Source organism: Camellia sinensis, chromosome 3, assembly GCF_055761805.1.
Source record: "Camellia sinensis isolate YWXY chromosome 3, ASM5576180v1, whole genome shotgun sequence".
NCBI lineage: Eukaryota > Viridiplantae > Streptophyta > Magnoliopsida > Ericales > Theaceae > Camellia > Camellia sinensis.
In genome coordinates, this window is record NC_138963.1 from 23,181,006 (window position 1) to 23,208,298 (window position 27,293).

General features: G+C 34.3%; 2 pseudogenes across 1 annotated transcript; both read left to right on the plus strand.

Annotated features, from left to right (window-relative positions):
* Positions 1 to 7,072: 7,072 nt before the first annotated feature.
* LOC114290579 (pre-mRNA-splicing factor ATP-dependent RNA helicase DEAH10-like) lies at positions 7,073 to 19,408 on the plus strand (annotated as a pseudogene). Its single transcript, XR_014363334.1, has 10 exons — positions 7,073 to 7,305; positions 7,381 to 7,528; positions 7,610 to 7,851; positions 12,636 to 12,754; positions 13,270 to 13,486; positions 14,096 to 14,497; positions 15,317 to 15,520; positions 16,580 to 16,740; positions 17,050 to 17,253; positions 19,351 to 19,408. The product of XR_014363334.1 is annotated as a pre-mRNA-splicing factor ATP-dependent RNA helicase DEAH10-like (transcript).
* A 1,291-nt stretch (positions 19,409 to 20,699) lies between these two features.
* Positions 20,700 to 24,980, plus strand: LOC145789373 (cell division control protein 48 homolog B-like; annotated as a pseudogene).
* Positions 24,981 to 27,293: the final 2,313 nt, after the last annotated feature.

Here is a 27,293-nt window from a genome sequence, read left to right on the forward strand (position 1 = left end):
AAAGCTTCTTCCGCGCTTATCCCGCGCGTCTCTTGAATGTCCTCCTAGAGAAGTTTCCAGGTCCGCCATAGGAGGAATGGCGGGATGTCCTTCTCTCCGTCTGCCATCTCCGTCGATGGCAGACAACGGAATCTCATTGTTGTTCGCCATGGACGGCGATCAGATGAACCTGGAAGACAAGGTTTTGTCTTTCAAAGTTCCCACAGACAGCGCCAATTGTACGGGGAGCAAATATTCCGGCAAGCCCATACTCCTTTCTTCCGAGCTCCGTCTCTGTCCGATTACCTACGCACACAACGATGGTGAGCTACCCGGCGGTGTGTGGCCGGAAAATCCCTTCGACGATCGAGTTAGCACACACCTTGGGATAGAGAGAGAGGAGAGAGTTTAGTGTCACTATTTTTCTTACCAAATGTTCATCTGCCACCGTATGGGGGGCGCAGACGCGCTTATATACCTTCTGCGCCCCAAATCTACCCCCAGTGACCTCTCAACACGTGGCACTGCTATCCCATCTGTCAGCATAAACCTTGCTGAGCACCACCTAACCCAACTGCCTGCCCATTCTCTTGGGAGCTCGGCAGCCGGGCAGTACCATCTCGGCCATCGTCTGCCATGCTGCGCTTCATGCCCAAGTACTCCAACAGCTAAGCTCAGATAAGGACCGGACTCGGCCGCATCTCGGCAAAGCCAAGCTCGGGACAACTCATGCTTGTCTGCGGTCGACCTACCTGCCGAGCAAACAGGTACCTCGGTCCAACCTTGCCTTTCCTGGCGCTGGACTTTTCACCTGACCGGCTTCGTAACCACGGATCCTTGCAGCTCGGTCAATCCACGCGCTGCCTTAACCGAGCAGCTTTTTTCAAGGTCGGGCCACACAACTTGGCCCAACACTTGTTCGGCCCAAATCTGTCTGGCACAACTCTGTCCGGCCCAAATTTGTCTAGCCCACTTCTATATCATTAATCTCCCTCTCAGATATATTAAAATTATGGAAATAAGCCTTTTGGAAATTATTCTCCCTCCCTGTTAATCACTTTCAGTTCAAGTTATAAAAATAAAAAAATAAAAAAAATTAAAAAGTTGACTTTTATTTTTCTTCTTTTTATCAAAATTTGTGTTTGTGAGTTTATTATGTTTCCAAAAAATTGATTTGTTTGTTTCTTTAATTTCGTGTGTGCCTTTTTTTATAAAGATTTGTACATATTTTAATATATATATATATATTTTTTATTTATCAAATATCAAATATATTAATATCAAATGTTACATTGGACATGGTTATATATATGTACATTATTTAAAAAAATGTCAATTTTATATTATAACTTTAAATGAGATGCGTGTGCCTAGTTGATAGTTTTTAAAAAACACACACAATTAAGTAACAAACAAACCAAATTTTGAAAAACTGAATTTATACACAAAAATAAACAAATGCTTGAAAATGTAAAACAGAAAAAAAAAAAAAAAACCAAGGTGTTTAAGTCTAAGTCTAAGTCTAATCTAAAAAAATTCACACACACATGGTGCCAAATTATTCAAAGAAGCCTGCATAAATATTAATTAAGAACCTAAAAATTAATTTAATGAAAATACAAAAAACACTGATTTTTTTTTCAAAAATACACACACACACACAAAATTAAGAACACTGATTTTTTTTTTTTCTTTCAAAACACACAGACAATGAAACTTTTTAATGAAGAAAAAAAAAATACATAATAGTATTCTCACAAAAGTAAACAAATAAATAAATCAAATTATAAAAAAATTGAATTTATACATAGAAAGAAACAATAGCTTAAAAAGTGAAATAAGAAAAAATTCAAAACTTTTTAAGTCTCCAAAAAATTGCACATAAGTGTCAAAGTGTTTAATTAAAAACACTTATAAATATTAAGAACCTAAAAATTAATTTAATGAAAAGACAAAAAATATTGATTTTTTTTTTTTTTTTTTTTCAAAAACACACACACACAAAATTATGAGCACTGATTTTTTTTTTTTTTCCAAAAACACAAATGAAACTTTTAAATGAAGAAAAAAATACCTAATAGTGTTCTCAATCAATAAACGAAAAAATATTCACTAAAAATATTCTCAATCATCTCCCTCCCTGTCCCCTGTCTATCCATATATATTCATTACTTCCATTCCGCCATTCCACACACCCTCTCTCTCTCTCTCACAGTTTTTGCAGCCATTCACAGTCTCTATCCCTCTCTCTCTCTCTCTGTGTCTCAAAATGGCCGAGTCACAGAAAATGGTTTTTGCTGCCTTTTGGTACTCCATCATAGGCCGTCTCCTCTGCACCAACAGCAGAAAGGAAGATCAGAAGAAGGAAAAAAGTGGAGTTCAGATTTTTGATCTCCAGCATTTTGATCTTTATAGTCCTCATCAACCAATGTCCGCGTCATTGGCGTTCACGACTGATGCCATGAGACTGTTGGAGGAAGAACAGTTTCTTCAATTGAATAAGTAAGTGTTCTCTATATTTCTCTCTCTCCCCTTCGTCTTATTCTCTCTCTAATCTGTCTCATTGAATTTCTACAGGAAAGAGAAGGACCCGTTGAAGCCAAAGCAACCGATGCCTGCGTTTTTCATATTCAAAAATGAGCGAAGAGCAGAGAGAAAGTGTGGCTGGGAGGTCATTGAAGAATGGAACAACATGACAGAGAAACAGAAGAAGCCTTATGAAAAGGTAAAATTTTCTCTTTCTCTCTCTCTCAATCTCCCTATCTCTGTCTCTGCAATAACCATTTCATGTTTTGGGAACTTGCAGATTGCAAAGCAAAACATGGAAAAATATTTGGAAGAAATGGAGGCTTACAAGCAGAGGAAGGTGGAAGGGTCTGCCAATCCCAAAAAAGAAGAGGGTGAGATGATGAAAATTCACAAGCAAGAAGCCTTGGAATTGCTCAAGAAGAAAGAGAAAACAAAAGAGAATCGCCAGAAGAAGAAGAAGAAGAAGATTGTTGATCCCAACAAACCGAAGAAGCCAGCATCCTCATTCCTTCTATTCAGGTCAGTCATTTTAAAATATGTTAACAAGATTAAAAGTAATTACTATTACGAGCGAGGGCAATTGTGTAATAAGTGTGCGTGAGTGTGTGTATGTCTCCCAACCCCACGTCTTTCTTCCCTTTTATTTACTAGCTTTCGATGGTTAGCCTAGGGCATGTTTCAATTAGCATACAGTATGATAGCATGCGTGCATCATTCATTAGTCTTGCATACACCAGACTCGGTACATCATACTAACTGCATAACTATTTCAAATCTAACTTGAATACATGCTATTTGTGCATTTTCACATATCATCTATAGACTAGCCGAGCCTACTCTAGTGACATTCTGTATGCGTTGCATTAGCCACTTAACATGGACTTGAATCATGCATTGATTGCTAACATGTTTTTGTTTTGGCTCGGAGTACTAGGTAAGCATTTATGCTTTAGCATACCGCATGCGTGTGAGTGTTGTCATAATAGCATGATTACCATGAGGCAAGATGCTTATATGATATAAACTGCTTGAATGCCTGTGGGTGAAGGTTAGATTGTTTGAGTTGGAACAACTTGTTAAAATCCCTACTTTAGCCTACTTGCGAGTAGCAAATTTGAAACTGTTTTTTAAACAAACGGATATGCAATGTTTTGTTCCAATTCAGGTGATTTGGTCTATACTTGTTTGCTATGCGCATAACGTAGTAATTCTAGGCTAATAACCGGAATAAGAACACATAACGTTTTCAAAATCGGATATCACGGTTAGTAGAGGCCGATCTTCGGATCGGGCGAGAGGGAGTGCTCATAGCTGACCTTTCCCAATCGTACCCAAGCTCCCGAGCCGAGGCAACTTTGGTGATGACGGACACGTGGCCTTTGGCACTGAGTCAGGGTTTCCTAAATTCCCCCATAAAAAAAAAATATTTAGGTGGCGACTCTGTATCTGGCAAAACAGTCCATGTTTGGCACTTCTTTTCAAAAATCTGTTTCTCAAAACGATTTGCCGGATTTGGACTCTTTGGTTTAGATTAAGAACCGTGACAATTTGAGAGTCCTGAACTGTAGTGAGCCCAAAAAAACGAACAGAACGGGACTCATCCTCCTGGGGCATTCGGGGACGTCTATAACAAGCAGCGAAAGGAGGAAGAGTCTGCCAATCCCAAAAAAGAAGAGGATGAGATGATGAAAATTCACAAGCAAGAAGCCTTGGAATTGCTCAAGAAAAAAGAGAACAAAAGAGAATCGCCAGAAGAAGAAAAAGATTGCTGATCCTAACAAACCGAAGAAACCCGCATCCTCATTCCTTCTATTCAGGTCAGTCATTTTAAAATATGTTATAAGCACCTATATATATACCTAACAAGATTAAAAGTAAATACCTAAAATTTTGGTCATTTTATTTTTATTCACAATGATGCTGCTAGTAGTCACGGATTAGCCATATGGAGGTGAATCAAAGAATTAGCAGATATTAACAGTACAACAAAATGTAATGAAATTTGCTTTATATTTTCTTATACTATGTTATTTTTGTTGATAATACAGCAAAGAGGCAAGGAAAAACTTGTTGGAGGAGAGGCCGGGAATTAATGACTCTATCCTTAATGCCCTCATTTCAGTGAAATGGAAGGTGTGAAATTTAACTGTCTGTTTGGGTTATTCTTTTTTTGAAAATGTAAAATGAAGTATTGAACATTTTGGTTTTATACTTGTAGGAATTGAGTGAAGAAGATAAGCAAACCTGGAATGAAAAAGCTGCAGGAGCCAAGGAGTTAAGATGGAATTGGAAGAGTATAACAAATCTGCAGTAATGGAGGAGGAAAACAACAACAACCCACAACAGTAAAAAGCAAGCTTGAATATTGTTATGAACTAACAATATGAACTAAAACAGAAAATCTATACTTTGTTATGAACTAACAATATGCCCTCATTTCATTTTTTTTTCCTTCTTGTAGTTTATACTTTGTTTTGAACTAAAACAGAAAATCTCACAAGAATTTCTGTATTTACAAGTGTTTGGGGCTTATTGTCTGGCCTGCATTAACTGGTATAGGAACATTATTTGCTTCATTCACATTTCTTTTGAGAAGTTTTTTCATCATGTTTAAATTTTACACAATCTTGTATCAAACATTCTGGATTGCAGTTTTCTACTTAAGTACATTGTGATTGTGGTTTCAACTCCTAGTTGCATATATATTTTTATTTCTTGACTTTAAGGAATTAAATATTGCTAAAAAAGATATATGGAAATCCTAAATCTATGAATATTTTACGAAATATGATAGCATGGAAGAATTTACAGAAATTAATAAAAGTAATATGATGGATGGATAATGTTGGTACATAGATATGTTGAAGTTAGGAATATATTCATGGCTGTATCACAAAAACTGCGTAATTTTGACAACTGTTTGAATTTTTAGAGCAATTGTACAGTTAGTGTTAAATCTCCCAATCATCACTCATTTTCACTTGGATTTTGAATTAAAAACTTCATTTGATATGAACTCCAATGGCAAAAATTAATTTTCTTTTTAAAACTTTATTTGATATGAACTTCAGCTATTTTTATGATAATTTTTTAAATTTTTATATATTTAAATTAAAAATTAAAAACATAAATATTATCAAACGCCGCCGTGGTGATTGTGAATTTACCGTAGAAGTAGTGATTTCACAAAACCTCCCTAGATTTTTTTTTATTGTTTTAGTAAAATCTTCCTTTCCTTTTCAATTAGGACATAAAATTCAACTTTTAAGTTCATTCACCAATTGAATTGGATTACACGTGGAATCACCGCCACTTCAAACTTTCCGTAGAGAAAGTACACATTTTTAAACTTCTATGTTGGCATGACATTTTTATATAATATTAGATTACCTATAGAGCTAACGAAATGACATAATGGTAGGCAAAACAGTGGCATCACTGCAGCCTTTTGGCTAAACAATTTCTAATTGAAAAATGCTTGGTGCACTCACTAATTAGGTGGTAGTGGGTCTCGTAATTAATAATGTGATGTTTTAGTTTTAGAATTATATTTTATTATTTTTTTTATTTTTTTAATATATTAATACTATTAATGGTGATATTTTTAATGAGATAAATCATTGTTGTTTCTAATTTCTTCCACACAATGTCATTGGAGGATGAAAAGTGTATTAATTAAATGAATGAAAACCATTTAATCATCAAACCTTTTTTTCTTTTTATTTTTTTACACAAAAAAAAAAAAAAAGTGAAGTGTCTTGTCTGGATGAAACATTTCGTGTACCAATCATAATATTTGAATTCGAATTTACTACCATTACTGAACACCTCTTGTTACGGCACTCTTCACTGCTTTTATTGTTGCAACCCCTTCCTCCTTCCTAATCCAGTCGTTGGCCTTGTTTGGCAATATTATTTTTTAATTTAAAAGTTAAAAAATTATTAAAAAAATCAATAACTTATATAAAAAAGTTAAAAAAAAAATTTTCTCTATTTTTTACCCATGTTTTCATAAAAAGCTAAAAAGTCATTACAAACTTACTAGTTTTTTTAAAATCATATTTTAACCAAAAAGTCAAAGAGTTACTAAAAAAACTTATTTCCAAACAAGGTCTATAAGCTTAAATGTCTTTTTAAAATTTTTATAATTTTATTTTAAATCAAAAATTAGTTTTTAGTAAAAGGTCATTTTTTAAATCTTCAAAATTAAAATTTTATAAGTTTGACTTTTAGTAGAACAATTTTTTTCATTAATTTGTAAATATTTTTCCTAAATTTTACTGAAATTATAAAACTTTTTAATGAATAGAAAAAATACCTAATAGGGTTCTCAATCAATAAACGAAAAAATATTCACTAAAAATATTCTCAATCATCTCCCTCAATCAATAAACGAAAAAATATTCACTAAAAATATTCTCAATCATCTCCCTCCCTGTCCCCTGTCTATCCATATATATTCATTACTTCCATTCCGCCATTCCACACACCCTCTCTCTCTCTCTCACAGTTTTTGCAGCCATTCAGTCTCTATCCCTCTCTCTCTCTCTCTCTGTGTCTCAAAATGGCCGAGTCACAGAAAATGGTTTTTGCTGCCTTTTGGTACTCCATCATAGGCCGTCTCCTCTGCACCAACAGCAGAAAGGAAGATCAGAAGGAGGAAAAAAGTGGAGTTCAGATTTTTGATCTCCAGCATTTTGATCTTTACAGTCCTCATCAACCAATGTCCGCGTCATTGGCGTTCACGACTGATGCCATGAGACTGTTGGAGGAAGAACAGTTTCTTCAATTGAATAAGTAAGTGTTCTCTATATTTCTCTCTCTCCCCTTCGTTTTATTCTCTCTCTAATCTGTCTCATTGAATTTCTACAGGAAAGAGAAGGACCCGTTGAAGCCAAAGCAACCGATGCCTGCGTTTTTCATATTCAGAAATGAGCGAAGAGCAGAGAGCAAGTGTGGCTGGGAGGTCATTGAAGAATGGAACAACATGACAGAGAAACAGAAGAAGCCTTATGAAAAGGTTAAATTTTCTCTTTCTCTCTCTCTCAATCTCCCTATCTCTGTCTCTGCAATAACCATTTCATGTTTTGGGAACTTGCAGATTGCAAAGCAAAACATGGAAAAATATTTGGAAGAAATGGAGGCTTACAAGCAGAGGAAGGAGGAAGGGTCTGCCAATCCCAAAAAAGAAGAGGGTGAGATGATGAAAATTCACAAGCAAGAAGCCTTGGAATTGCTCAAGAAGAAAGAGAAAACAAAAGAGAATCGCCAGAAGAAGAAGAAGAAGAAGATTGCTGATCCCAACAAACCGAAGAAGCCAGCATCCTCATTCCTTCTATTCAGGTCAGTCATTTTAAAATATGTTAACAAGATTGAAAGTAATTACTATTACGAGCTTTATGTGTCAAATTTACTTGTTCTTGAGAAGTTCATCCTGAAAACGATATTGTGGATGCTTTTCTTTTCTTTTCTGTTTTTTTAATATTTATTTCAGTGGTTGGAAATTATCAGATTAGAAGGAATACTCCTAGTTTATGCACTTTTCTGATCAATTTTGATGGAAAGTTACACTGTTAGGAGCTTTAGGTGTCAAATTTACTTATTCTTGAGAAGTTTATACATGTATCTATATTCAATAAATATTCAAGTTTTGGCAATTTTCAGAAAAATTCTGATGGACTTTTTTATTTTTTATTTTTTACGTCTGACTTGCAGGTGTGTGCGGTTTTGAACCATCATTTTGGAACTCTGCCTGCTGCAATGTGAAAACATCTCTGCAGGGACGGAACTTAGTGTAGGCCTACAGGGGCCGTGCCCCCCCCCCCCCCCCCCCGTTTTGTTCAAGATGCCTGGTTATTATGTATAGAATTGGTTCAACACCTGTAATTTCTTTTCTTACGTGGGCCTTCCTTCGATTTAATTATCATGTTTTTAACATTTTTTTAACATCTGAAGAATGCTGTATAAATTTTTGCAATGAAAGTTAAAATATTTATAGTATTATTTTGTTATAAAGTTGAATTTATAGTGGGCATCTCTAATGTGAAAACATCTCTGATGTGTTTTTGATGATTCGGCTGCTCTTGTGGATACTTGTTTGGATCGGACCTTGGTCTCTGTCTCATGGTTTTGAGAGCATCGGTGGTGGCGGGAGCTGTTAACTTGGGTTGTGAAGGGGTTTCATCGGGGTTTCATTTTTTTTTTTTTTTTGGTACTAGAATATCGGCTAATTCAATTTAAGTTTGATGGGTTTTAAAACCATGTTAATTGAATCATATACTCATATATGTAAAGATACCGCATAGTTAATTTGAGTTGTAAATTGTTTGTGAGACTACCAAAAAATTGAGAGAAAAGAAAAAAAAAAGAGAGAGAAGGGAATTACATATTAGTTGTGGTTTTTGGGGGCAAGAATTTATAATTCAGTGGAAAGATTTTGGGTTTAAAAATATTTACAAGTTAATGGAATTTAAAATTTGTAGGACAAATTTGCTCTCTATTTTTGTAGGATAAATTACACTCACCTCGAATGAAATTAATACAAATGGTGAGCATCTATTGAAGTAAATAAAATAAATAAATATTTTAATTTTATATAGATGACAATATCGTTTTTTTTTTATACGAGTAACGAATTATTAAAAAAAATTAATGTATTTGTTATATAAATTAAAACTTCAAAGCAATCCAATATAATTTTATTAAACGTGTGTGATTAATTGTATTGTCTTCAAACCTTTAGAAAACGTATATTTTAATCTTTGGGTAAATTATACTAAGCCCTTTTTATATTTGACCATTTTTCCACTTTAAGTTTTCTTTTCCCTACTTGGCTTTTTATGTTTTAAGTTTTTTTCAATTTATTTTTAAAAAAATTAACTTATTTTTAAAATTAAACAAAAAATAACAAATTGATAGTCATGTGATATAAAAATATTTTATTTTATTATAACTTACACACGTGACAAAAACTCAAATCCTAATATAAAAATATATTTTTTATGTCATGCAACAATTAATGTGACATTTTTTGTCTAATTTTGAATAGGAGTTAACTTAGGAGTAAATTGAGAAAAACGTAAAATATAAAAAGTCAAAGTCGAAAAAATAAATCAAGGGGCCAAAGTGAAAAATATCAAATATAACGGGGCAAAGTGTAAAAACACTATATATATATATATATATAATTTTTTGTGTTTGTGTTTTTTTTTTGTCTTCCGGATCCCAACTGTCTGAGGGTTTTGTTTATTATAAGTTTCTTCTACTCCACTCCTCTCCCCCCACCATTGTAGCCTCTACATATTTTCTCCATTGTTCATTACATACATAGACACACCACCATATATATAGTTCCTTTCAATCCTTGTTATAATTGGTTGTGATCGCTTTCTATGCAATGATTATTAACCTTTTAGTTCATTGGAATAGGAATTGGCATTGTCTTTTTATTTTGAAAGGATATACAGACTTTTTTGTTGACTTTTTTTCGTTTAGTGATTTTTTTTAAAAAAAAAATTTAAAAAAGCTTAAGACTTTTAGGTTCTACTTGACTAGATGAATAGGAAAGTAAAATCAGATTTGGAAAAAAGTCTGCTAAAGTGGTGCATCCCATCATACTGAAACACAATTTAGTACTTAACTATATGATTCAATTCTATATATGTAGAATTACTCTTTGATAATAGTACTCATTAAACAAATGATGATTCAAGTGTCGTGTTACCTAGAGAAGCATTGATAAAAAGGCTGGCACCTTGATGGCAGTGGCATATAATTCTACCCGCAATCCTTGGGGGTGGAAATTATCTTTAGGTTTCCTTGTTTCACTCAGATTCAGTGCAACCCTTTCACTTAAGAAATGAAAGATTGCTTGCCAATTATTTCAGCGCTATTTTGGATGTTGGCTGAGTAAATATTTGGTTACCTTGGGGATGAAATACTTGATATCTTGTCAAATTTTTGTTAAATGAAATTAAAGACCTATTATGAGTAGCAATTCTATTTCTCAACATCATTTTCCAATAATTTTAATCCAGATTCTCTTGTATACTAATTTTAAGTCACTTTAATTCATGGAGGCAAACAGTTTAGAAACCTTTATATGAGCTACTTACCCTTCAATTTTTTGTTGAAATAGGCAGTAAAACCTAGAGATTATGGAGATTAAATTAAAGATATTTGAAAACTTGTGCTTTTTGGATTATGTGAACAATTTAAAATTTATTATGTTGTATGATGAATTTATTATTCCATTTGTTGGTATGGTGTCTTACCTTTGGTTTATTATTCAAATGCGCACTACAACAAAAACATACTTTAGTGGCACTACACTAGTGGCATATTTTTAGAAAATGCCACAAAAAATGATATTTAGTGGCACATTTTTGAAAAATGCCACAAAACGACAAACATAAAAGGCTCTAGTGACATTTCAATGAACAACTGTCACAAAACTACAACAAAAACATACTTTAGTGGCACTACACTAGTGGCATATTTTTAGAAAATGCCACAAAAATGATATTTAGTGGCACGTTTTTGAAAAATGTCACAAAACGACAAACATAAAAGGCTCTAATGACATTTCAATGAACAGGTGTCACAACATTACAATAAAAACATATTTTAGTGACACCATACTAGTGGCATGTTCTTAAAAAATGTCACAAAAAGAATATTTGGTGGCATTTTTTAGAAAAATGTCATAGAGCCACAAACATACAAGGCTCTAGTGGCATTTCAATTAAAAAAAGTGTCACTTCACTACAACAAAAATGTCACTACAAAAACTTTTTATGAATATTTGCAATGGCATTTTTAAAAAAATGTCAGGACACTAGGTAGGTGCAAATTACTTTTTATGGCACTTAGGTGAAAAGTGTCATAAACAAATATTTTATAGCATTTTGAGAAATGCCACTAAGTCAAAAACTTTCCAAGCTTATAATGACATTTTTGAAAAAACAAAAAATGCCAATATATTTTCTAAATTTTTAAAAGTCTACAATTGGCGACTAAAACTAAGTTTGGTCGCTGATTATATGGGTTTTAACGACTAAAAAATTTTTAGTAGCCCAAAGTAAAGCTTTTTGGTGACTAAAAAAATTTAGTAGCCAAAAGTAAAGCTTTTTGGCGACTACAAATTTTTAGTAGCCCAAAGTAAAGTTTTTTGGCGACTAAAAAAATTTAGTAGCCAAAAGTCTACAATTGGCGACTAAAAATAAGTTTGGTCGCTGATTATATGGGTTTTATCGACTAAAAAAATTTTAGTAGCCAAAAGAAAAGCTTTTTTGGTGCCAAAAAAAATTTTAGTAGCCAAAAGTCTACAATTGGCGACTAAAAAATAAGTTTAGTCACCAAAAGTGGTCATTTTTAGCGCGGGAGAACTAAAATCCTAAGGCAGGAATAAAATTTTTTGGTGACCAAAATTTTGGTAGCTGAAAGTGCATCTTCGGCGACCAAATCCGATTTTGGTCGACAAAAGTTAAGTTTTTTAGCAACTAAAAAATAATTAGTAGCCAAAAGTGGTTTTTTTTTTAATTTTGGTAGTAAATAGTTTATTTTACATGAATTATGTTCAATAAAATAATTATGTTTATACATATACTTTTATATTAATATGGATGTATGTACTATCTAAATAATATATGTTGCATGTATAATCATGTGGTGCTATAGAGGTGTAGTGGGAAGAGTGTGGTGTATAAGGTTTATGGTGCGGAAGGTTGGCGGTTCGAGTTTCCGCAAGAGCGGATCAAATTGTTCTACAACGAATTATTGTCATGAATGGCACTTGATAGCGTCACGAATAATGCCTACCATGACATTAAAGTGTCACTGAAAGGTTTTAGTCTTGATGGTGTAATGACACTTACAAGTGTCACTAACTCTTTTTTTAATGCCGCTTGATAGTGCCACAAATAATATTTACCATGACATTAAAATGTCATTGAAAGTTTTCAGCATGATGGTGCAGTGGCACTTGCAAGTATCTACCGTGGCACTCATATCTACCGTGGCACCGATAGAAGTGGCACTTGTTCAAAATGCCACAAGACCAAAAAATGTCATTAGAAGAATAGTTTTGTGGCACTTTCAAATGTCACTAAACTAAGAAAATGTTGTAGTGGCGGATTTGCTTTTAATGTTATTGATAGTTCCCTAGTTGAAAAACGACTTGTGGAGGAGGTCAAGAGTAATGATATACTGATAATAGTTGGTGAAATTGGAAGCGGAAAAACAACACGTAAGTTTGTATTTTTATGATATTCTTTTCTAATTTCCTTTAGAACAACATGTAAGAATGTTCTAAAGTGGAATATAATGTATGGTGTTCCTTTGTGATTCCTCATATAGATGTTTGGTTAGAACTTAATATTTAACATGTCCTCTTCGGTTGGTGTCTTTACGTGATAATGTACTCTTCAATATGAATTTCAATGCATTTGGAGCAAAGTAGGCTTTGAGCTTTATGCATGCTTTAGGCTCTTATCTAGGTAGTGCATGATATCAAACAAACGATGGATCATTCTACCTGCTCAAGATAAAAGGCTATTAGGGGCAAAGTAGGCTTCAGCACTTCATATTACTTATGAAGAGATTTACTGTTGAATCTTTATTGTCACAATTTCTTAGTTGGGTTTTTATGCCAAGACCTTCGACTTGGGGGACAAATATAAAAAGGGTTTACTCTTCCTTACAGTTGATCTTCCCCTTGTTTATTCTCTAACCTTTTTCTCTTATATGGGCCAATTTTTCTAGAGTTGCCACAGTTTCTGTTTAATGCGGGATTCTGTCGTGATGAGAAGATCATTGGGATCACTCAACCTATATGCATTGCAGCTGTTAGTGTTGCGAAATGGGTAGCTGAGGAATGTGGTGTTGAGTTGGGCCAAAAAGTTGGTTATTCTGTTAGATTTGATGATATGACTTCCAGTTCAACGAGGATCAAATACATGACAGATGGATTTCTTTTGAGGTAGAAAGTATGTTTCACTTCATTGCATTATGTTAAGGACTTAGGTCACCTTTTAATTTGATGGTAGCATTTGCTGGAAAAGAATTGCTTATTTTTTAAGCTTGCTGGTTGGTGTCTTCATTTTGAAGTTTGTGTTAAATGAGTAACAAAAATCATGCATCCATGATCTAGAAGACTTGGCCTTTGTTTTGTTTTTTAAAAATTTGTTCTCTAATATCATATCCCAGCAAGTAGGATTAGATCAGAGACACAGAGAGATGGTTATATACATGGAAGAGTCACAATCTTTCATGAAGGTACAATCCTTCATTGGGTTGCACCTATTTGAACGAATGTGTTTTCGCACCTGCTTTGTGTGAAAAAAAATTATGTACATTAGTTTTTGCTTACCGTTTCTTCCCTCTGTCTCACTCGCTGGGTTATCTAACGACTTTTATACATCAGTCTTTAGGTCTCTCTGGGACCTTCAGAAATTTTGATGTTAAAAATGGTACACAGAGCCTGGATTATTTACACTGACGAGTAGTTGTATAGGAATGTTTACTTACTAAAACTTCATCATGTTGCCTTGTTTGCTTGCATTCTGATGAATGCTGAGTATGCTCACAGGGAAGCATTGTTGGACCCATACCTCTCTAGGTATGCAGTTATTATTGTTGATGAGGCTCATGCTGATGTCTTGCTGGGCTTACTGAAAAGTGCGCAGAACGTGAGGTCAGGATCAGTCAATCAATGCCCTAATATTGATCATATGAAAGCAAACAATGGCGTGATGATGGAAAAGAAAATGATGCTGAGAGCGCTGGTATCCTCAAGCAATATCAGGGGACAAAATTCAGCCCATTGAAGTTAATCATCATGTCTGCCAGTTTGGATGCACAAATTTTTTCTGAGTATTTTGGTAGTGCAAAAGCCGTTCATGTACAAGGGCGACAGTTTCCTGTGGATATACTCTACACTTATCATCCCGAGATAGATTGCATTGATGCAGCTTTAATAACTATATTTCAGGTTGTTAATTGAGCCTCTCTTGGGTTTTCGTGATTCCAACATTATCCCAGTATTTTTTTTACAACTTACTTAAATTGGAACTCACTTTTAGATGCTTGAGTCTCTTCTTTTGTCAAGTTGAAGTTTGGGCTACAGGGGATTTTGTTTGAGTTTCTGTTTTTTTCCCGGGGTGTGTATATGATTTCTGTAAAGGCTGTTTAGGATATTTGTAAGTTTAACTTAACAATGGCTAAATGATCGGAATTCCCGTGAGGGTATTTATCACGCAAGATGGAATCAACAATCCGGAAGCAAAGGTTATTCAATGGTTCTAAAAACTTGTATATAAAGAACACATCCTGCCATTGCTTTTATAAACATAATGACAACCATTCCCAAAAGTCACAACCTTTGGATACAAAAACTAACAGCCACAATTGTCATGAAACAATGTGTCCATTGTCTTCAAATTCAAATACTTAACTTACCAGATTGTTCCATTTCCTTGCTGGAAGGAATACACCAGCCATTGGGTTTTAATCAAGTATGTAGAGACACACCACATTATGGTGTGGTCATAGTTAATCTAACAATATTCCCACCTGGTAACTTGCTGTTTGGTTTCCAATATCTCTTGTTTCTTTTTTTATGGTGGAATCAAGTTTTACTGTTCCTTTCTCAAGTACTTCTCAAAGGCCTTAACATATCCATCTTTAATACCTAGATCAATTTGGGTCTGCAATTGTTCACTAGTTGTTACTGACATATTAGACATTTGTCTGGTTGTCCTTGTTTACATTCATTTTTACAGCTTCATTAGCTCATTTTCTTACCTTGTAGATACATTTGCAAGAGTGTCCGGGTGATATACTTGTATTCCTGACTGGCCAAGAAGAGATTGAATATGTTGAGAACCTTGTCCAAGAAAGTCTTCGACAGTTACCGGAAGACAACTAGAAGCCAAAAGTTTTACCCATATTGTCATCTCTTCCATCAGAAAAGCAGATGCAGGTGTTCATGCCACCTCCAACCAGATTTCGCAAGGTAGATTGTTGATGCATATTAGATTTCTTTTAGGTTGGATATTAGCTGGATGCTTTCAGATATTTATGATCGTTGACTTAGAATTTTTTAATTTGATGCTAGTAATTTTAGAAGGAAAAACAAGAAATGACTCTCTCTTAAAGGCTGTCTAATATGGCATTTTACTTGGGCTATAATGTTTGTTCCTGGGTTTGATCTCCCTGGTTGAAACAGAGTCTACAAATAATGAGGTTATATTGGGCTGAGGTCCACTTGTCAAAAGAAATTCTACAAAAACTAGTTCGAACTGACATATTATTAATAGTCATATAATTGAATTTTTGTATATCATGGTGACTATGTTGGTCTGAACTGAAGCCTATGTATATAAGCATAATTAATGAAATAACAATGAGATGTAGGAATTTTCTATTTTAATGATTGCACAAAATTAAATTATGTGAAGATCAAAAGAATCGAAACCCTTAATTAGCAGTTACATGTGAAGTATTCCAAAATTTGGTACTGGCTTATGATTTTGGTGAGTGCCTGCAACCAAGTTCACTCTTCTTGTTACTTGATGCTCCTGGAACCATACAAGGGTGTCAAAAAGAACAGGCAATGCATTGGATGAGAATCGAAAACATGGTTCTCTTGAATTTTTGCAACTTCCCAAGTGTGTCATGCATATTGGTTGGACAGTCTGCTAGAGTTATCTTTTCTTTTTTTTTTTTCTAAAAGGGTGTTGTGGTGTACGAACTGAATCAACCTCTGCCTTTTGGTTGAGGATGTCCCCGGTGATTGTGTCATGTATTTTAAGATGCTTTTGAATCATCTGGTTCATTTGTATGATCGATTTTTAAGTTGAAATATATTCTGATAGGCCAGTTAAATTTTGTGGTGTTTATTTCTTTGATCACTTTTGTTTTTTGTTGTTTGTCTTACATGTCTATTGGAAATGGTATGAAGTGTGAGCTATACTTGCATGTTGGATGATCATTTCCTTGTGTGATGCACTGTTCTAACAATTTTTGGTATCTATGTCTAGCACTAGTTAATATGATTGCCTGTTCTGTTTAGGTAATACTAGCAACTAATATTACTGAAACATCCATAACAATACTTAGAATCAAGTATGTGATAGATCATGGATTGGTGAAAGCATGCACCTACTGTGCTCGTACAGGGATGGAATCATTGATTTTTGTTCCAACCTCAAAAGCACAGGCTTTGCAAAGGAGGTAGGCATACTGGATTACTAAAGCACAGAGAAATCCATGTTATATTTTAGTGATTTCATTTACTATTTTAAGTAAATTTCTTATTTATCATGTCCTCCTTAAAAAAGAGATCTACTTATGTTCTAAGCTATCTTTTTCATGGAGTGGGTGGGGGAGAGTACCCATAGGTTTACGAACTTTATCATATAAACAGGCCAAATGATGTGGATTTTGTTATATTTACCCAATATTCGTTCTGTATATTTGTTGGCATTTTTCATTGATTGAATACAAACGAATTTTAATCTCATGCCTACTACTTTATTTCAGTGGATGTGCAGCCCGTGAAGGACCAGGCAAGTGCTTCCGCCTCTACCCTGAGATTGAATTTGAGAAACTCAGGGATTCTACAATTCCCGAGATTACACAGTGCAACCTTTCAAATGTCATTTTGCAACTGAAGGCTCTTGGTGTTGATGATATTTTGGGGTTTGATTTCATGGAAAAACCATACCAAACCAAACCAAGCCTTAAGTCCCATCAAATGGGGTCGGCTACATGAATCCTTCTTCTCCACGTGGCCCTATCAAAGGCCATTTCGTTAGTCAAATTAAGTAGATCCATATCTCTATTTACAACCCTAACCAACGTTAATCTAGGCCTACCCCGTCCCCTAACACTTCCATGTACCGTTACAACATCACATCTCTTCACTACTGCCTCTGTTGGTCTTCATTGAATATGATCAAACCATCTCAATCGATTCTCTCTCAACTTATTTTCTATCGGTGCTACTCCTACTCATTCCCTAACAAACTGAAGAAGCCCACATCCTCATTCCTTCTATTCAGATCAGTCATTTTAAAATATGTTATAAGCACCTATATATATACCTAACAAGATTAAAAGTAAATACCTAAAATTTTGGTCATTTTATTTTTATTCACAATGATGCTGGAATTGCTAGTAGTCACGGATGAGCCATATGGAGGTGAATCAAAGAATTAGCATACATTAACAGTACAACAAAATGTAATGAAATTTGCTTTATATTTTCTTATACTATGTTATTTTTGTTGAAAATACAGCAAAGAGGCAAGAAAGAACTTGTTGGAAGAGAGGCCGGGAATTAATGACTCTACCCTTAATGCCCTCATTTTAGTGAAATGGAAGGTGTGAAATTTAACTGTCTGTTTGGGTAATTCTTTTTTTGAAAATGTAAAAAGAAGTACTGGAAATTTTGGTTTTGTACTTGTAGGAATTGAGTGAAGAAGATAAGCAAACTTGGAATGAAAAAGCTGCAGGAGCCAAGTGTCATGCCCCGAGAATTTCTGTGACACAAGGAGCAGCGTTTGAGGTGTGCCGCAGGCGCTGGAAGGTTCCGGAAGGTGTGAGAACGGGCTAGAGTATGCTGGAAGGCTCTAAAACCTGGTGGAAGGGTCCGAAGTGGCCTGGAAGATTCTGGAATGTGGTGGAAGAACCTTGAAGGGTCCAGCAGAGTCTGGATGGGTCTGGAACATCCTAGAATATCATGGAGAAGCCTACCATGTACTACACTAGTATAGGGAATTCTAGAAGGTAGTGGAAAGGTAGTTGTCCTAGATATTTCTATAGAGGGTTCTAGAGGAAAGCTTGTAGCCCTTGGATCAAAATGATCCTAGCCATCCGTTGAGGAGGAGGATGGCTATGTAAAGGGGAGGGGTCTCATTTGTAAGGGATCCAAGAAAGGAGCCAAGAGAGGAGATCCAAGAGAGCTCTAAGAGTGAAACACTTGTGAGTGTGAGAGCCTTGTAAAGCTTTGTACACAACTATACTTGTATAGTGAATACATTCTTCCACCTAAACTTTGTGTTTTAGTTAGTGTGGTCGAGTGGGGAAGGCTGACTTAGGTGCGACCAAGTGGGTTGATAAGCATCTAAGGCCGCACAGTTGGCTTGGAAAATCCAAGGCCGTGACACAAGGAGCCAAGATGGAATTGGAAGAGTATAACAAATCTGCAGCAATGGAGGAGGAAAACAACAACAACCCACAACAGTAAAAAGCAAGCTTGAATATTGATGAAGGAGGCTCTACTTCTGTCAATGCGTTCAAAACTAATTCTTTTTGTGTTAAAATCTGTTAACTACTACTGACCCCCCGGACATGTTAACATCGTTGATTTTTACTTTTTTTTGGCCATTTGAATGTTGAATTTGTAGTTCAATATTGAATTAGTATGATGATTCAAAGTAGTTTGCAAAATCAACGAAGTTGTGTTTTCCAAACATTCCAACTTGTGTGTTGAATTAATTTGATGATTCAGATCAAAGTAGTTCCCAAATCAATGAAATTGTTAAAATACTCACTTCAGTTATTGCAAGATGTTGTTCTATGCTGTGGAAGGTGATTTTAAATGTTAATGTATGGATAAAGTTATATTTGAACTTTCAAATTTTAGAAATTCATTACTTCAAAATATTTTGACACTACTAATCAAGCACTAGATTTTTTTCATTACTCAAATTTTCAGTTTTATATAGCTCTTAACTGATTGTTTTTGTTTCATCCTTGGGAGGATGCAACGTGATTGCTAAGAAAGTAAATGCCCAGCCCCCATTTCAGTTTAGTTTATCTTTCCAATTTGTTAAATAGGAAAGCTTTAGCTGAACTCCATACACTTCTAATCTCCTACTCCTTGGCTTTGTTCTAAAGCATCTCAGAAGAATAACTTGTCTATTGTTCTCAGTTCTTGTTGCCTCTAGCTTCACAAAATGCATTTGCTTTTCTATGTTTTCTTTTGCATGTCACCTATTCATCTTGTTACCTTTATTTCTGACTGCATAACATTCTCGTGACAAAGCATAGTTGGACCTTTTTTCCGTAATTGATATGGACATTTGAAGAATGAAGTTCATATGATGCTTTTAGATATAATTCTCTCTTTCACCACTTGCTTGAGACATAATATTTTTATTTCTGTCAATTGAACATTCCAACTTGTAAAAGAATCTTCCAAGGAATGTCCAGACTACTATACAACAAAAGCCAAGACAATTCTTTTCGTGTTAACATCTGTTAACTACTACTTTCCAAGGAATGTTCAAACTATATAACAAAAGCTAAGTCAAATCTTTCCTATGCTTTGGGTCTTTTGCATATATCTAAAGAGTTATCAACATTAAAATTGCAGATTTGCCTTGTTCAATCTGATGCCAACCAAGAAAAACTCACAACTAAAAACTCATCATTTAGGCTTATAAATTTAGATTTTTCAGTAAGTGTATGGACACAACCATATAAAAATATGGGTTCCACACTCTAATAATATGCACAGCAAGATTATGTCATTTTTCATTGTTTTAGTTGTTCATTTTTCCACTATTTTCTCTAGTATTTTAAATTTGAAATTAACTCAAATTTTTATTTTTTCTTAATGTTGCTTTAGAAATTCACTATTTTGAGTTTTCTCTAGTATTTCCACTATTTTGAAATTAACTCATTTCTTGTGACTCTTGAAATGGGTGAATTGTGTGGTGAATTTATGAATCTAAATGATGTGAGTTTTTTGATTCCATGTATCTTTAGGAAGAAATAGTTGTGGATGTAGTGGTGGGTGTCCAAACAATTATCATGTAGAGCATTTTTAATGGAGTAGTTAAAATTGTGGGTTAATTAATAAAAAAATAATAAAAGTAAAACTCAATTTTGTGTGTTAAGAGCATCTGTAACATTTATTCTTTTTTGTTTTCATCAAATTTGAGTAAAAAATTCATTTGATATCGAGCGTTCTAATAAAAAAAATTCTTTTTCGTCAAACTACTGGTCAATCGGGAGGACGTTTGGCCCGTGGACTGGTTAGTGTAAATTTACGGAAACTCTTAAGCTAGTTGTCCAGTATATGATTCTAACGGCTATCACTTGTGGTGAAAAATGTTATGAACCATTTTGATAAGAAAAATTGTGGCATATTGTGATGTATATTACTAATGTTATGAACCATTATGGTTGGTTTGTTTCCCAAGAAAATTCGGTAATTTACTTTTGTGATTGTTATTTGGTCTTTCATATTTGATGGAGCTGATGTGAGAAAAGATAAGTGATTAGAAAAAAAAATTATTTTCTTTTTTGCTAATAGTTGAAGCTGTTATGCTCATTACATGCTATAGAGCACATCTCTGCATTTTATTTTCTTTATCCATGTGCATGCGGGTGCATATGTACTGTTATGATGCCTTCTGTTAGTTTGATACCAAAATGTTTTCTCTTAATAAAATAGACACTGTTTCTTTGTTGTCTTAATTTTTTTGGTGAAACTACTGAGGGGGGAAAAGACAATAGAAGTGTTAATGTGAAACTAGTCTTGCTACTTAACTATGAACCAGTGATTTGGGAATATGGCATCATTTATGTGCAGTTGCTTACTTACATATGTCACTTGTTCTTGAAATGCAGAAAAGAGCAAGATATTCATGTAGCCTCTCAGCTTTTTATGCTTATGGACTCCAACAAACCCACATCAAGATCTGTGCCACAGGTGGTTGTGGTGGCATCTACTGATAGGTTAGTATTGCACTCCTATTGTCTTCAAGGCCATCTGTTTCTTGGATATTTCAATAAGTTTTATTTTTTATGTTCATGTGTCTCATGCATTATGCAAATCCATGTTAACCTTGCATTCATGCTGCTGTCGTCAACGCCTCCCACCACTATTACGACCTTCTCTATCTGCCAAACCTCCCGCCACCAGTCTTTCTCTCTACAAAAATTCACCTCCAAACTTTTCCAGGTAACATAGAACCCACCTCCAAACTTTTGCAGTGCAACAAAAAAACATTGTGTTTTGTTTCTTTCAATGGAAAATTTATATTTGAATATCCTCATGGCCTCTTTAACTTATCCTTACCCCTTATCCCCTGGTGGTTGCATGCTTGCACTCATCCATAGTAAAAAGAGAGACATACATGTTTCATAGTTTTATATATGTAACTAAAATTTAATAAGAAGGAAACTCAAAGCAACTGAAAACACTAACGGATTGTAAAGGGATAGACATAACAAGGGAAGAAACCAATTTTTTGTTTTACTTATTTTCTCTTTATTGAAGGCTGTGAAGTAAATATTGTATATAACCTTTTGGTGTCCTGTTCTTGTGAGGTAGCGTATCTTTCATCTCTGTTGGAGTTACCAATCCAATTTAGAGACAAAAACCATAGCTAATTCCTTCAATATTTTCAAATTGAGCACTGTCATTTTTGGATCTTATTGCTTTGCATCATTTATCAGATCCTTAGAATTTTAGCCTTAAATTTAACATATATTATGAGGTTTATTCTTGCCTTCTGGTTTACATGTACAAAGAGCGGATGCAATTGACCCTGCACTAAGAAGGTCAGGGCGTTTTGACACTGAGATTGAAGTTACAACCCCTCATGAAGATGAACGATTTCAAATACTTAAGGTAAATTAAATTTTCAAGAGTTTTTGTTTGGAAATTGTTCTGTAGCACCCCTCACCTTTGGATAACTGTTACTGTTACTCAGCCCAACGTTGAATTTATGGAGTTGAAGGCAATAATGCTCTTTTCTTATAACATTTTGCAGCTCTATACAAAGAAGCTTCCTTTGGATCCCAGCGTTGACTTGCGATCCATAGCTGCTTCTTGCAATGGCTATGTTGGGGCTGATTTAGAAGCTTTGTGTCGCGAGGCTGCCATGTCTGCAGGAAGAAAATCTTCAGATGCAAATGAGGAAGCTGGTATGCGTAGCTTAACAATGGATGACTGGAAGCATGCAAGATCTGTCGTTGGTCCAAGCATAACAAGGGGTGTTACTGTGGAAATTCCCAAGGTTTCTTGGGAGGATATTGGAGGATTAAAAAATTTAAAGGTTTGTGAACATTACACAATCAGTTGAGGCTGAAACTCTTACTGACCCCTGACAGTGTCTCTATATGTGTTACAGAAAAAGCTCCAGCAAGCTGTTAAGTGGCCTTTAAAACATTCTGCTGCATTTTCAAGGCTTGGAGTATCACCTGTTTGTGGGATTCTTCTTCACGGACCTCCAGGGTGCTCAAAAACCACCCTTGCCCAAGCTTCTTTTTTTTCCTTGAGGTTTGATCATCTTTCATTAATTTCAGCAAGATAAGGTTAAGAGCATAAAAATTTAACATAGTTATAAATTTTAAGATGCGTTGTGAAAACCTTGTGGGTAGTTCAAAGGATGGATACTGTTGTATGTTACTTCACTCAAAATTGGAGCCAAACGTTTATCAAAGTCATAAAAGCTCTGGCTGAAAACTTCTTCAAAACTACTTGTAACAAGTGGAATAGTTATCTCAAATGGGGAGTGGAATATTAGGTTATGAAAATTTAACCTTGTTAAGGAAAATAGGGCAAAGAAGAAGAAGTTTTTTTTGGATATCTTGGGATTAGGTAGGATTTGTTAAATAATCATGTTTTGCTTGGATAGAAGCCATTCAGGAATGTTTCCAGTTGATGTTGCCAGATTGCTTTTAGGCGGTGGTATCTTTCTCTTAGAACCTACTGAATAAAATTAATAATTGAGACAAGTTTCAGCGTTAAACTAGTAGTTTTGAAGACTTTGTGTACTGAATTTTTAATGAAAATTTTAGGTTATTTTTTTCTTTCATCAGCAAAAAAAAAAAAAAAAATGAGATCAAATTTGTCCATTAAAATGAAGAATAAAAGTCACAGTCCATTGCATGCCTTGAAAAGCGGCTCTTTGATTAAAATTTTGTACAGTTGCATGTCTTGAAAATTTATGAATGATGAATCAGTGGTGCAGAATTATATTCAATGTATGTTGGAGAAGGTGAAGCTTTGTTGCATAATACGTTCTGGAGGGCTCGCCTTGCGGCACCAAGCATAATTTTCTTTGATGAGGCAGAAGTTGTTGCTGCCAAACGGTTAGTGTTCTATTTTCATTTGGTTTAGTCCTTCATTTTGTCAATTAAAACTTAATGTGACTCATCTGTTACATATAATTGTAGCCTCCCTTTTATTTCTCTTGTCAAGTTCATGAAAATGTAGGAGCAAGAACAAAAATTTTCTTCTTATTTTTTTGACAAGGTATAAGCATGTACATATGATTGTATAATTAAATATATGTATGCTTGTCCTTCTGAGTCACAGTACAGTTGATAAATGAATAGAAAGAGGAATGCACTTCCAAGATCACACATCTTTGTTCTCTACATTGAGGCTTGTCTTCCCCACCACCTTGAAATAATGATTTTGTTTCATTTTGGTTCTACTTTTTTGCTTTGTTTTGTTCCTTTTCTACCTTTCAATGACAGAGGAGGCAAATCAAGCAGCAACATTGCCGTAGGAGAGAGGCTTCTATCTACCTGCTAACAAAAATGGATGGTTTAGAACTGACAAAAGTAAGCATTAAACTTCATAAATTATTTTGATAGCTATTAATTTGAATCATCATCATGAGAGAGAAATTAAAGATAAGATTTTAAAAACTTCACTTGATATCTGCTGATTTCTTTCTTAGGGAATTCTTGTTTTAGCAGCTACAAATCGCCCTCTTGCAATTGATGCTGCTCTTATGCGGCCTGGACACTTTGATCTGGTAACAATTTTGTCTAAGCACTTGTCCATTGCTCCTTGTTCTTGTGCCTTTTGGATGTCCTTTCTAGCTAGCAGATAAGCAATGCTAGCCCTTGAACTAGGTTTTTTTTTTTTTTTCGTAGAGTTCATGTATAATTATTACTGTGGATTGTTTGACTTTTTCCTTTTATGGATGTCTAACATATATTTGTTTTGGGGGAATAATTAATATATTTATTTTTACATCCAAGTCAGGTGAGCAAAACAAAAAGTAAATAGTTAGCTCGTTGCCAAAAGTCCTGGTAATTTCTTTTCTATGAAATTGTAGGTCCTTTATGTGCCACCACCAGATTTAGAAGCTTGATACAAGATACTTAGCGTACATACACGTTACATGAAAGTGAGCAACGATGTTGATCTCAAACAAATAGCAGAGGATACTGAGCTATTCACAGGGGCGGAGTTGGAGGGCCTATGCAGGGAAGCTGGAATTGTAGCTCTGAGAGAAGACATATCTGCTAGTGTTGTGTGTAATCGTCACTTCCAGACTGTCTAGAAGTCATTGAAGCCAGCCCTAATGAGAGAAGAAGTCAATTCGTATTCATCATTCATGAAGAACCCATCTCTGATATCTTCTGGCTCATCCAAAGCCAGTGCTAAACAGAACAGCAAGCACACTACGAGTTTGTTGGGTTCAGTGAACTAGCAACAACATAAAGAATTTGCTGATGCGTTATCGCATAACCGGCGAGCCTCTCAAAGCACAATTCTACTAAAAAACTTCACTATTAGGAGCTTTATGTGTCAAATCTACTTGTTCTTGAGAAGTTCATCCTGAAAAGGATATTGTGGATGCTTTTCTTTTCTTTTCTGTTTTTTTAATATTTATTTCAGTGGTTGGAAATAATCAAATTAGAAGGAATACTCCTAGTTTATGCACTTTTCTGATCAATTTTGATGGAAAGTTACACTGTTAGGAGCGGTAGGTGTCAAATTTACTTATTCTTGAGAAGTTTACTCTGACTAGGATATTATGGACACTTGTTTTTCTATACAGGTTGTGGGAAATTATCAAATTAGAAGGAATGCTCCAAGTTTTGGCAATTTTCAGAAAAATTCTGATGGACTTTTTTATTTTTTATTTTTTACGTCTGACTTGCAGGTGTGTGCGGTTTTTGAACCATCATTTTGGAACTCTGCCTGCTGCAATGTGAAAACATCTCTGATGTGTTTTTGATGATTCGGCTGCTCTCGTGGTTACTTGTTTGGATCGGACCTTGGTCTCTGTCTCATGGTTTTGAGAGCATCGGTGGTGGCGGGAGCTGTTAACTTGGGTTGTGAAGGGGTTTCATTGGAAGAATGCAAAGGCTTTGGGTGTGCTTCAATCCAAAAGGACTGGAAAAGTGTAGGATTTTAAAGATCATATGGCTGTGTTTTGATTGATCTTTAATCTGGATTGTTTTTGGCCTAATTATTGTATTAAAAACATCTCCTTGAATACCCTAATTTGTGGAAGTTGGGAATTTTTTTTTTTTTTTGGTACTAGAATATCAGCTAATTCAATTTAAGTTTGATGAGTTTTAAAACCATGCTAATTGAATCATATGCGCATCTATGTAAAGATATCGTGTAGTTAACTTGAGTTGTAAATTGTTTGTGAGACTACCAAAAAAATTGAGAGAAAAAAAAGAGTGATAGAGAAGGGAATTACGTATTAGTTGTGGCTTTTGGGGGGCAAGAATTTATAATTCAGTGGAAAGATTTTGAAAATTATATGATAGTGCCATGTTTAAAAATATTTCAAGTTAATGGAATTTAAAATTTGTAGGACAAATTTGCTCTCTATTTTTGTAGTGTAAATTACACTCACCTCGAATGAAATTAAAACAAATGGTGAGTATCTATTGAAGTAAATAAAATAAATAAATATTTTAATTTTATATAGATGAAAATATATTTTTTTTATACGAGTAACGAATTAATTATTAAAAAAAATTAATGTAATTGTTATATAAATTAAAACTTCAAAGCAGTCCAGTATAATTTTATTAAACGTTTGTGATTAATTGTATTTTCTTCAAACCTTTAGAAAATGTGTATTTCAATCTTTGGGTAAATTATACTATGCCCTTTTTATATTTGACCATGCTTCCACTTTAAATTTCTTTTCCTTACTTGACTTTTTAGGTTTTAAGTTTTTTTCAATTTATTTTAAAAAAACTAACTTATTTTTAAAATTAAACAGAAAATAACAAATTGACAGTCATGTGAAATAAAAATATTTTATTTTATTATAACTTACACATGTGACAAAAACTCAAATCCTAATATAAAAATATATTTTTTATGTCATGCGGCAATTAATGTGATATTTTTTGTCTAATTTTGAATAAAAGTTAATTTAGGAGTAAATTGAGAAAAACGTAAAATATAAAAAGTCAAAGTCGAAAAAAAAATTCAAGGGGCCAAAGTGAAAAATATCAAATATAACGGGGCAAAGTGTAAAAACACTATATATATATATATATATAATTTTTTGTGTTTGTGTTTTTTTTGTCTTCCAGATACCAATTGTCTAAAGGTTTTGTTTATTATAAGTTTCTTCTACTCCACTCCTCTCCCCCCACCATTGTAGCCTCTACATATTTTCTCCATTGTTCATTACATACACAGGCACACCACCATATATATATATATATATATATTCCCTCGTCTTCCACTGCTAGCTTTCGAAGATAACCTTCAATGGCTCCTCTCGGAAGCAAAAACTCCATATAGAGTAATAATCAACCTAACCGAAATCTATCCAATGACTACACCAAATCAGACTTCTTCTCCAAGTTCCAATTTCTATCTATTCTATTTATGTGTGTGTGTGTATATATATATATGTATGCATGTATGTTGATATGATTGTACTCGTAATTCACCATACAGGAAGCAGAGGATTGCGCAGTAGAGAAAATCTCTACCAATTACCGCTGGTATTTTCTTAATGTTTAAATACTTTTGTTTTCTT